This window comes from Mirounga leonina, unplaced genomic scaffold (genome assembly GCF_011800145.1).
Source record: "Mirounga leonina isolate KUSES-001 unplaced genomic scaffold, KU_Mleo_1.0 Mir_53, whole genome shotgun sequence".
NCBI lineage: Eukaryota > Metazoa > Chordata > Mammalia > Carnivora > Phocidae > Mirounga > Mirounga leonina.
The window spans coordinates 4,570,116-4,582,580 of record NW_023270807.1 but is presented as its reverse complement, the minus strand read 5'-3'; positions in this window follow the sequence as shown (position 1 = coordinate 4,582,580).

The following is a 12,465-nucleotide window of genomic DNA, read 5'->3' as shown; positions in this document are numbered from 1 at the left end:
CCTCTGCCACGGGGAGATGCTTATCCAATTTGCCACTGTGTCCTCCAGGGACTTCATGTCCTGCCAGGACAGAAGAAGAGAGAAAGCCTGTCCCCCAGAGATGACCTCTCCAAGACTCTGGCCATGCTTCTATTTCAAGGAGGACATAGGTGTCTAAGCCACAGTATCCTCTTGGGGGGAACTGGGGCCAGGCAGTGACGGACAGAGCCAAAAATTCAGGGGGACATGGAGAGAGGTCAGGAGAAGCCAGGCAGGAGCTAGGGAGCTTGGGAAGAAGGAACTATCACAAAAAATGGTACAAATTCACCAGGCCCCCAGACCACCACCAGGGAGGCTGCAGGGGGAGTCCCCATAGAAGACCTGCCCCTGAAAGATGGAAAACTAGGGAGCGAAGATTGGAGGCCAAGGATAACTGTTCCCATGGCTATTGGTTCCTCTCTCCCTGAGCACTACTAGGGGGAAAGGGAGATCTCTAAAGTCCAATGTGTTTTGGATTCCCATAAACCAGTCCCCAGGGGACCATACAACTAAGCAAGATCCCCGGATGGCCAGACCGTCCTGTCAGCATCTACTGAGGCTGGGACTGCATTTGATGCCTAGAAAGAAGGCCCCACTCTGCTCAGAGCCAGACCACAAAGACGGCTGCAAAGATGGACAGTGGGGCGGTGGGCCTGGAGTGGGTGGGGTGGTGGGCAGCGGGGTAGGCCCTGGGTCACAGGGCGTAAAGGGAGTAGCCTGGCCTGGAGACGTGTGGTAGCCACAGGGCAGGGGAGACACACTCGCTCCAGACCGTGGGCCCAGACAGAAAGACATACAGGGACAGATACAGGGACTGGGGTTTGTGGGAAATGGAGAAAAAAGAAGAGGCAAGGCTAGTTGCTGTAACAGGCAAACCCCCACGTCTCAATGGCCTGACCTATAAAAGTTCAGTCACAGCCCAAGGCGAGGGTTGGGGTGGCCTGCCATGTGGCCCGTTAGGGCTCAGGCTCCTTTCTCTTGTGTCTCTGCCCCCCTAAAGATCTCTGACTTCTCCTTGTTTAGCTGGCAGAGTGGGACAGACACCCAGAAGGGTGCCCCCAATTCTTGATCTCTCTGCCTGGAAGCGGCAGGCAACAACACCGTGCCCACATTCCGCTGGTGAGAACTAAAGACGTGGCCCAACCTAGAGGGAAAGGGGTCGAAAGAATGGGGTCCCCGCTGGGCAGCTGCTTCTCAGCCAAAGATTCCATGCCTGGAAAGGGGGTCCTGAAAACAGGACAGACTGCTGGCCAGCTCTACCTCTGTTACAGCTAGCATTTACTGGGCATTTATTCTGAGCCAGGCCTCTTATAAAGTGCGATTTATTCTAGTCTTCACAGCGATCCTTGAAAACGAAAGACTGTTAATCCCTTTATACCCAGAGAAACCAAAGCTCAGAGAGTGAAGAGGCTTAGCCCTTGGTGGGGGAGCCTGGATTTGAACCCCAGGTCTTGGATGTCAGGGCTCTCGGCATTTGGTTTTCCCAACTCACCAAACTGTTTCTCTAGAAAATGCCTGAGAGCTGGAAGACAGACTAACAGGAGGGAAGCAGTGGGGGCAGTGAGGAGGAGCAAAGGAAAATGACAAGTTCTCTGAGCTTTCTCTGCCTGACCTCACCCCCTTGAGGAAGGAAGGATCTGGCTTTAGCTGTCTCCCACAGGCCTGAATTCAGATCCCACGTCTGCGTGTCCTAGCATGCTGGGTCTTGAAGGGTCGAGGGCTCCGTTGTGAAGATGCAGCAGATGGAAGCGCTTTATAAACGCCAACAAGGAACAGTCCCCGGGGGTGGGGGGCCTGTTCCAAGGGGTGTGTGCCTGAAAGAGTAGCAAGATGGGGAACAGCCTGGGGACTGGGGCAGCGTGAAGCTCTGCTGGCTTCCTGGCCGGCGCGGGAGGGAGCGGAGGATGGAAATAAGGCATTTGGCGGCCTCTGTGTTTCCCAGCTGCCCTAAGTCAGGAGCGCCTTTCCTGACAGGGACGGTGACTAGGGAAATGGAAAGTGACTGGGTTGCTAAAATGTTTTACTTCCCTGGCTGTGCCCTCTCTGTTGGTGTGAGGCCTTCAGTGAGGGACCATGCGTCACTTGACCCCTCACCTTCGCGGACGATGCGGGGTCGCTGGTACCCCCTTGAAGGCCCCACAACAACCTGCCGCTGCACAGCTTGTAAATTGTTATGGCCCAATGAAGAGCTCACCCTTAAATGTCACTTCCCCGGGAATTAAGGTAAAGATGGACAGAGGGACCTGCACTGGCTCAGCCTGACGTGGGGGCTGACGGGATGAGGGTCAGCCTCCTCGGGAAGGGCAGTCACAGCTAGGTCTGGGGTTAATGAAAAGTGCCCCTCCCCCGTCCCCCTGGGTGATCATTATCTCCAATAATTATCCCTGCTTCTGTGGCAGATGCAGGGTGGGGGGAGGGGGGAGACTTGAAAAGCTGTCATTAGACTGGATGGGCTAAGAATACAGACCAGGCACCATGGACCTAGGGTCCTCATGCCCACCTGCCTCCCCTCTCTCTCCCTGCTGTCCCTCTCTCTCCCCCTCTCTCTTTCTCTATTCCTCCCTCTTCCCCACCCCTTCTTTCCTAGCTCTCTCCCACCCCGCAGAGGTCTGCATGGTTCATGGGTTTCTCTTTGCGCCGGTGGACTCTAAGCACAGAATTGGGGAGGAATCTTAATGAGTCTGAACCAGGCCAGAGGGCTGTAGTTGGGGGCGCCACGCCAGCTTCCCTGTCTAACTTTGGGGCCAAGGAGAGGTCAGCTTCCAGCTTTTCCTTGGAGGCTCTTCTCTGGAAGAAGTTAGACCGCGAGTCTCAGGTCCTCCCGTCAGTGACCCTTCGCGTCTCCTCTCTGTCCCATAATCTTTTATTTTTTTCCTTGCAAAATAAATCTCACATCCAGAAAAGGGCACGAAACAAAGGTTCCACTTAATAAATTATTTTAAAGCAAAGGCCAGGGTAACCCCCACCCCAGCCAGGGACCAGAACATTGCCAGTTCTAGCAATCCCGAGGACCCCTTCCCAGTCCATCTCCCTCTTCCCCGGGATGGTCCCAGGCAATCACTTCTGGCTTCTCTTTCTAGTTTGTGTGCTCCCTCATTCATCCCGGTGTTGTTTTGCCTGTTTCCGAAATTTACATAAATAGAATCGAATGTTACGTCTTCTTTTGTGTCTGGCTGTATTCAACCACGCTGGTGGTGTTTGTGCGCCTCCGCCATGTGGCTGGTGTAGTCACGGTTCATTCGTTGTCGTTGTCTTAGAGAACTGTTGCTCTGTCCGGGCCCCAGCCCCACCACCCATCTGCCCAGCCCTGGTGTCACCAGCCGCAGCACCTTAGCTCTCCAGGCCACCTGCACGCAGGATGCAAGCAGCCAGCCAGAGTCCTCTGCAGCCCCTGCAGACAGGCTTGTCCAGACTGCACTGTGAGGAGTGTTGGGGCCAAAGTGAACCCCAGCCTCTGGGCTCTGCACCCATGCTCTCCCACCCTCCTGCAAGCACCGGGTGCTAACAGGGAGCCTAGGGAGACTTCGGCATCCACGGAGAGGAGTTCTAATGGTAGCGTCCCAGGCATGGCAGGAGCTGGGGCGAGAACCTGAAATAGCATTTGGTGCCTAATTGTTGCCTGGTAGATGTTTGCTGAGTGAATGAATGACCGCCCTCTCAGGATCCCTCAAACCAGACTTCTCGGTGGCCAGCCCTTCTGCCCTTCCTCCCAACCACCAACCACACCGGCTCTCGGCACTAGCATCTGTCTCTCAGACTCTGTGGGCCGGTAGAATCCTCCCAGACACATAACCTCCCTCCTGCCTCCCCTCTCGGTGAGATTAACTGCTCTACACGTAATAACTGCCTTCTCCTAGGCCCAGGAAGGAACCATAGGGACGGCTCCCGGTCACCTGTTGCAGGTCTCCCCAGCCCTTCCTGCCTGGAAGTTCCCTTAGGTCTAACCTCCATCCCCCTCACCTTCCCCACCTCCAACTTCGCTGTTCTGCTGGTTCTGATGAAGCTGGGGAAGGGGGGAGGTACAGCAAATAAAACACATCAGCTGCTTTGTAATGTAGGAGGCACTTCCTAATATACTAATCGACGGTGGACGGTGACTATCATCCTGTTCCAAGTATTTGACATTTTTAACTCATTTAACCCTGAGCACCACCCCTGCAGCAGGTACTCTTATTATCCCCCCCTTGATAAGGAAGGAGCTGAGAAGTTAAGGAGCTGGTCCAAGGTAGAGTTGCCAGATAAAATACAGAATAAGCAGTTAAATTTGAATTTCAGATAAACAAGGAATTTTTTTTTTAGTATAAATATGTCCCAAATGTTGCGTATCAAATTCACATGGGCATCCTGTTATTTCTGATTTCCTCCATCTGCCAACCCTAGTCCGAGATCACCCAGCAAGTAATGGTGGAGTCCGATTCAAACCCCAATTCGCCTCTGCTCCACCGGGATCTGTGCTAAGGCCCTGGCACCCGGCGAAAGAAGCAGATGGATTTGAGACTATTTTGTAAATCAAACCGGCAGGGCTAGGAAACAGATTTTATATGGAGGCTGAAAGAAGCCCAGTTTCTGGCTCCAGGAGATAAGATTCAGAGAAGAGGCTTCTTGCTGGGGAGCACTCAGCTCAGTCGAGGCAGATCCCCTGAAGGCCAAGGCCAAGTCCCCTGGGGGTTCTAGGTCACCTGGGGGCCAGTGGCCACACCCTCTAATCCCCATTTTCCAGCTAGTCACAGGGGCTGGCCTAGCCCTGCCTGGCTCAACCCAGGCACCCCGGTCCTTCCCGCTCTCCAGTGGACCCCCATTTCTAGCCTCAAGACCCATGAACAAACCACCTCATCCTACTGCTAAAACCTCACCAGGCCCTGCCCTCTGCCCTCCAGCCCGTCCTCCCCCAGAGCTAATTGCCTTATTTAGGTGTGATGTAGCCATGAGGCTTAACTGTAAAAATCGCAAAAATGAATATGGGATGGTGTCTGAGGCTGCAAGTGTGGGTATGTGCTTTTATTTTACACCAAATAACGCATTTAATTATTTTTTCCGGGGAAGCCTGTTCAGAGAGTGAAGAGGCTTAGCCCTTGGTGGATGCTAATAATAGCACTTTGCACCGAGTGCCTCAAACACAGAGGAAGAGCCATGAAAAGGTCCCGTTTTCTGTTCCCGACAACTTGAAAGCTCCGTGAACACGCGTGCCTCCTTCCACAGGAGCAGAGGGAATTGTGAAGAAAATGCTGTGGGTTTTCGCTTTTAACTTGCTGTTTTGATCCTTTCCAGCCACTAGAATGCAGGACCCCTGGAGAGACTGGGATGGGGGGTGCTTGTCTGGTGGAAAGCGAGAGTGGAGGTCGGGGAGTGCCCCTTCTTCTCCCTCCTTCTGCCGCCCTCTTAAAGGGCAGGGCCAGAGGAGCCCCCCAAAACACCTCCCTGCCCTGGCTGAGGCTCAGTTTTGTGCAAAGAGCACAGAACAATGAATCAGGAGAATTCTGTTTGGCCAGTTTGGGCAAATTCTGCTCCATATCGGGCCTCAGTCTTGCTGGGATGTTGGCCTGGATCCAAATCCTTGCTGTATCATCTGAGCAAGTAACGTCAGTCCCCGAGCCTCGCCCGTCGCCATCCTTACTACCACCATCAAAGCAACTCACCCTCTCTAGGGCTTGCTGTGTGGAGACCCTGTTTATTCTAAGTTGCTTTACCTGGACAGACTCATTTGTTCCTGAAAACAATGCTGGGAGGTGCGTCCTATTATTATCCCCAGTTTGTAGATGAGACAACTGAGGCCCACAGAGGTCAAGTAAGTTGCCCAAGGTCATGCACCTCTCTTGGGCTTGTCACTGGGAAGGGTTCAATGTCCACTGCACATGTCAGTGAGCTCAGTAAGCATCTCTCAGCAACACTCAGTGACGATCAGGCGCCCCCGCCGCCAGGCCCAATCTAGTCAGTACCTTCCAGGAACCTGTCATCACAGCCAAGACTCCCAGGAACCAGGAGACCTATTACACACCATATGGCTATAGAATTAATAAAGTGTTGTAACCAAAGATTGGAAAAGAGATTAGGGGACTTAAGTCTTAGAGTGGAACTATTAAAAAAGAAAGAAGCCACTCAGCTGCAACAGAGGAGTGGGAATTGGGCCCAGGTCTCCTCTTAGATGTTGGGCAAACAGCAGACGAGGGAGCATCCCTAACCAGCTCAATGTGTCTGCTGTTGGTCATAAAGACGCAGCTTATTGGCACGATGGTGATAGGAGAACCGAGGAGTAACGAAAGGACCTCTTAGCAAGTGGGGATAAGGAGGCGGGTTTATTACCTTCAGCAAAGAGGGATACTCAGAGCTGGGACTCCAGTCCTGATGACAGAAGACAGAGCCCACCTCACTGGGCCCTGGGGCTGCAACGCTCCACCAACATCTGCTCACAGGTGGAGAGATGAATCAGACTCAGCAGAGCCTCTGCTCCCCATCCTTGTTTTTCTGGAGACATGTCCATACTCTACCAGGAAGCCAGAACAGGCTTCCTGACCTCTGCTCTCTTCCATCCCTGCCTATCCAGGCAGAACTATTTCCACCTTCCTCTGTCTTTCCTGGTGCTAGGGCTGCCGGGGTTCAGATCCCAGCTCTGCCACTTACTGGCTGTGTGACCTTGGGCAAGTCACTTCACCTCTCTGGGCTTCAGTGCCATCACCTGTGAAATGGGCATAATAACAGGAACCACTTCATGGGGCCGGTGTGGTGATTAAATGAGGCTTGTAAAATGCTTAGCCCAGAGTTTGACACTGTGTTAAGTGTAACTCAATAAATGTATTTTTTAAATTATTATTAAGACCAGTTGGCCCTTACCATATTATATTATAATTTGATGATAAGTCTGTCTCCCCAACTAGACCCTGGGCTCTGGACTTCTCATGTCCTCATAACAACCTCATGACCTAGTTTCTGTTGCCCCCATTTTAAGTATAATGACATTGCAATTAACCAGCCACCTGCCCCAAAGTTACACAGCTGGCGCCGGACAGGGGACAGATCCCTGCAAAGCCTTGCCACAGCGAGCCACCATGCCTGCTTCCTCAGCAGGGAGGCCCAGTGTTGCTGGGGATGCCTGGGGGCCCCTTGTCATATGAGAGGAATTTGGGTGAACATGGAAGGTATAACTCACAGGCAGCACTAGAGTGAGGGGAGGGGGGCTTCTAGAGTTTTCCTCAGCAGGAGTTCTGTGTGGAGGGGTGAGAGGTCAGAGAACCTTAGGGCTAGTCGATCTGATCTCCCTTGACTGACATTCATCCAAACAAGTCTATGACCCGACCCTTCCTTTACCCCCAAAGAGGCTTCACATATTAGTGGACATCGCATCCGCCTGGGAAGCTAATTTGAAAATTCAGATCCCTGGGCTACCCCACGGGCAATTATCATCCCCAGTTGGCAGGTGAGGAAACTAAGGCTCAGAGAGGCTAGGTAACTTGCTTGGAACCACACAGCGGAACTCCAGGGCCCAAGCTCTGAACCACAGTGCCAGGCTCTGTCTCAGGCCCAGGTGGAGGCATCTGAGGAAGCCAAAACCAATCCCTTGGGGGAGCAAGACCATGGGCAGGGGCCAGAGCTAGGCAAAAAAGGTCAGGACCCCATACTCAGAGGCAGGCCTTCCAGGCAGGGTTCTGTTTCCACTGGTGGCTGGAGGCTCAGAGAAGAAACTGAGGCAGAGGCACATAGGCACAGCTGTGCGGACTGGCTCAGCAAGGCAGCAGGACAAGTGCCTAGGAGTCAAGGACACTGGCTCTGCAGTAAGCAGGGACTGTGTGACCTTGGGCAAGTGATTTGGTCTCTTTGTACCTATAAAACAACAACAACAACAACAACAACAACAACAACAACAACAACAACAAAACCTGGGATAACAACCATCCCTGCCACACAGAGCTGCTGTGAGGAATAGGTGAGCTAAGGCACACATCCTAGCTCCAGGGGTCCCTGGGTGGGTGGTGGTTGAGCCTCCCACAGACCCAGCCCTGGGTGGACACCCCCACCCCCCCCACTCCCACCACAGGAGTTGGGTATACCACTCAGAAGCTGCCTGAGGGCTAATCCACTCCTCCTGGCCCACCCTGGCCCACCTTAAAGCCAGCATGACTCACCTTCTACCCCAGGAGGGGAGCAGAAAGGAGGCCGACCCTGGCTCCAGATGCAGCCCAGCCTGAGCTGCTAATAGAGTTTCCTGCCTCCACAATGGGCTGCCATCTGTGCAGAGCTGGATGGGCCTGCTGGTCTCAGAGGGCGGTTCATTTATAACCCGCCCTGTTCCCCATTTATGCCGAGCCAGAAGGGCCACAGGCCCCGAACCCTCAGACTCTCAGCAGGAGAAGGAGAGGAGAGCAGAATCGGGAGAAGTTCCAGCCTCAATTCCTTTCTTCCCAGGGACGGGTAGACAACGGGCCACGGAGGTGAGGCCTCCTTCTTTCGACTCCATCTATCAAAGCCGTGGTCTCACACCCACACCTCATTAATCTGTGCACTTGACTGAGAGGCAGAAGGGTGAGCTAGGCGGAGGGAGGCGGTGGGAGCAGGGACTCCGCAGCCTCCCCGCCTCCATCCAGCTAGAGAGCGCTTACCAGCTCTGCCACCTTGGACAAGTTTTTCTGCTCTCTGGGCCTCCGTTTCCTCATCTATAAGCCAGAGACACTACTAGCAGCCGCCTCCCAGTGCTGTTGTAAGGATTAAATAATAATACAGATAAAGATTTCCAACCATCACAGGCACATGGTGAAAGCCCAACTGTCATTATCAGCTGCTGGTCCATCTGGCCTCACCGTGGGCACTGGGGGGCCTAGACATGATAATGAGGCAGACATGCCTCGAGGCCTCCCTGGGGAGTGGAGGGGCATTTGATATGTAACAGGTCGGATACTTGGAGAAGGGCCACACGGGGGATGGGGGTGGGGAGCGGAGGTTTAAGCTATCCAGCCTGGCTCATGCCTTTCCCGCCTTCATTCTTCACTTTCTTCGCTTTCTGAACCACTCCTGAGGGAGAAACAGAGAGAACATCTGTTGGTGGTCATCCCCCCATCAGCGGGCTGGCCTCAGGCTACCAGGCAGTCCTTTAGGATCTCTGCCCCCTGGTTGGCCCGGGACTCCAACAGGTCAGTGTGGTCACCACTATAGGGGAAAGCAGAGTGTTGACAGGAACCAGGAGGCTCTGTTGTCCTCAGGAGTAGCCCAGCAAGGGCCCCGACAAGAAGGCAACGTGTTCCAACTCTACATTGGGGAGAAGCTCCCTCACGTGTGGTATCTCCCCCATTCAGATATCCAGCTCTCTGAAGAAACAGTCACTGTTCTGTCCCCTTGTTTAGGGGCTCCCTGAGGCAGAACTGTGTCTTCCCTCAGACTGGGGCTCCCTGAGGCAGGACTATGTCTTTTTCTCAGACTGGGGCTCCCTGAGGGCAGGGCTGTGTCTCCCCCTCAGACTGGGGCTCCCTGAGGGCAGGCTTGTGTCTCCCCCTCAGACTGGGGCTCCCTGAGGGCAGGGTTGTGTCTCCCCCTCAGACTGGGGCTCCCTGAGGGCAGGGCTGTGTCTCCCCCTCAGACTGGGGCTCCCTGAGGGCAGGGCTGTGTCTCCTTCATAGATAACCACCTCATGTAGCTCCTGGAATAAGACTCATGGGTGCTGTAGGGTGGGAATAATGGATGTTCCCTTTACTTCAAAATTCCTTTCATCCTGGGGCACCTGGGTGGCTCAGTCAGGGCATCCAACTTTTGGTTTCAGCTCAGATCATGATCTCAGGGTCGTGGAATCAAGCCCCACATCAGGCTCCACGCTCAGAGAGGAGTCTGATTGAGATTCTCCCTCTCCCTCTGCCCCTCCCCCCTGCTCGTGCTTGCTCTCTCTCAAGTAAATAAATAATTCTTAAAAAAAAAAAAATTCCTTTCATCTTATCTAGGTAGGTGGGCAGTGAGATAGAGAATTAAAGGTCCTGGCAGGAAGTGGAAAGACCAATGAGAGCCATAGAGTCCATGTTTCAGCAGTGGGGGCTGATGGAGGTCGTGGCCAGGATGCACCCCTTCCCTGACCCTGCCCCAGCCCCAGCCAGCAGCTTCCACAGACTTGTGTCTGGCTTTAGGGAAAGGGAGGAATGCGGACGGCTCCCCAGTGCCCAGCCCTTTCCGGAGCCCCAGAGGGAAGCTCCTGTGTCTACACATGAACCACACAGATTGCTTAAGGTTGAGTGGCTGCCCCTCTAGTGTTTGTTGAATGAATAATCGTAAACAGGCTGGCCAGTTATTCCCCCAGCCTAGTTGGCTCACCTCTACCAGCCTCCACCTCTCCAAATCCTCCCAGGCCAGCCCGCATTCCAAACGGCCCAGGCACAGACTCTCTCAACCTTCCTTGACCCCCTGTTACATTCAAGTGTGGCCCTCCACTCGGGGGCTCAACCTTGGCAGGGGGAGCCAAGGGAGTTTCCTAAAACATTAATACCCGGGCTCCACCCCAGGGATTCTGATCTCATTGCCTGGGTGTGGGGCCACAGGGCATTGATTCTGTTTAATTCCCCAGGTGATGCTAACATGCTACAGCCATGCTACAAGGTTGAGAACCATGGGATCAAGAGACCAGGCTGCTGTGTCCTCCAGAGGGAGAGGGAGCCCTTGATTATCACTAAATCCCAGTGCCCAATAGCATGCTTGGCACCCAGCAGATGCTCAATAAAAGTTTGCTAATAAATGATTTCATGCTGGGTGGGCTGATCCCCTTCCTGGAGGTGAGACCGTGATTAAGAGCTTATCTCTGTTGACTGACAAACTAGATTCAAATTCTGCCATGTCCTCAGCCTTGGGCAAGTTGAATCTCAGTCTCCTCACCTGTAAATGGGGCTAATAACAGCCAGCTACCTCGCAGAGTTGTTCTGAGGAGGATGGAGAGCGAATCTGCAAAGGCTTAGCTCAGGCTGTTTGTGTTAATCTGGGGCCTGGCGGAAAGCAGATGGTTCATTCAAACACTGAGGAGAGTCTATCGGAGGGGTTGCCTGCAAAGATGTGGGCAGGGTTGAGGAAAGCAGAACCCCAGGGCTGGCACCCCTGGGAAGCTTTTAGCACCCCTAGGCCTGGAGGAAGATGGGAGAAAGGGGTCATGGGGAGCCAGAGACAAAGCTATGCTGTGGGAGACGAGCCGAGAGGAAGCGGCCACTGCATCCCGAAACACCTACCTCCACCCTTCTCCCCTTCCTCCTCCACCTCCTAGTGGGGCCTCCTATTGGACAACACCAAGCAGGGGGTAGCGTGGAGCCCAGGAGAAGCAATCCACAGAGGTCAGCCTCCCGGGCCACAGTGCGGGGAGGAAGAGGGCGGAGAGTGTGTTCAGAGAAACAGACAGAAGATACCCAACCCCTTGCCATATGGTAAACACTGATTAAATAGTATTGCTCTTATTACTGTTCAGGTGGCTCACGTGGACCGTTTGGTGACATCTGACTTGGACAGTTAACAGTATCATATGCACACGTCAGGTCTCCCTAGCAGAGCGGACGGTCGGGGGGCCGAGCCCAGCTCCTCAGTTGCCCCATCCGCACACGGCAGGTGCCCCGTACACCCTGGAGGGAGAAAGGACGGCAGGAAGGAATGACAGCGCCTTTCCGTGTTCAGCCATGGGCTTCAGCATGCTTGACAAGCCATCAAAATGGCTTTGCAATAGCGAGCTTCATTAAAATGGAAGCATGGTGTTCTAGTATGCAGATGGGGCCACTTTATTACTTTTTAATTTGTTTACAGAAAGCCCATGTTTGGGGTACACCATCTTTGCAAAGAGTAACAAATGGGGATGTTTGCTGCCTCCAAAGCTGTGGTGTCCCTGGATAAATGGGCTGAAACCGTGTTTGAACACTGCGCTTGGTTACTCTTAATAGAATCTGACATGCTCCTCAAAATGTGCGGGAGGCTGTGGGGAGGTGGACGCAAAATGTGTGGTGTGTGTGTCTGGTTGACTCGTGCCCCTCTCTGGACTCACCTTCTCAATCTGCACAATAAGAGCCCTGGGCCAGATGGTCTCCTCGACCTTTGCAACTTTCCTATCCCAGGGTTTGGTGAATTCGCTACCACCCTAGGAGCTACAAGCCCCCCTGAACCGATTCCCAGGGGAAGCCTTCTTCCCCAAGATGAAATAAAACTACAAATTACCAAATGCATTTTGAAAACGGGTCAAATTGAATGAAGAATACTTAATGGAGCATAGCTGTTCAAGCAACAGTTACAAATACTTACGCTGGAGTCCCCCAAAGCAACAATATTTGTAAATCCACCGGGACCCTCCAATCCCGGTTTCACTCATTAGTAGCTGTGTGATGTCGGGTAAGTTACTTAACCTCTCTGTGCCTCAGCTTGCTCCTCCATGAAGTGGGGGTAATAATGATACCCTTTTCATGGGGCCATTGTGCAGACTAGATGAGTTGACTCTTGCAACACATGCAAAGCCCTTCC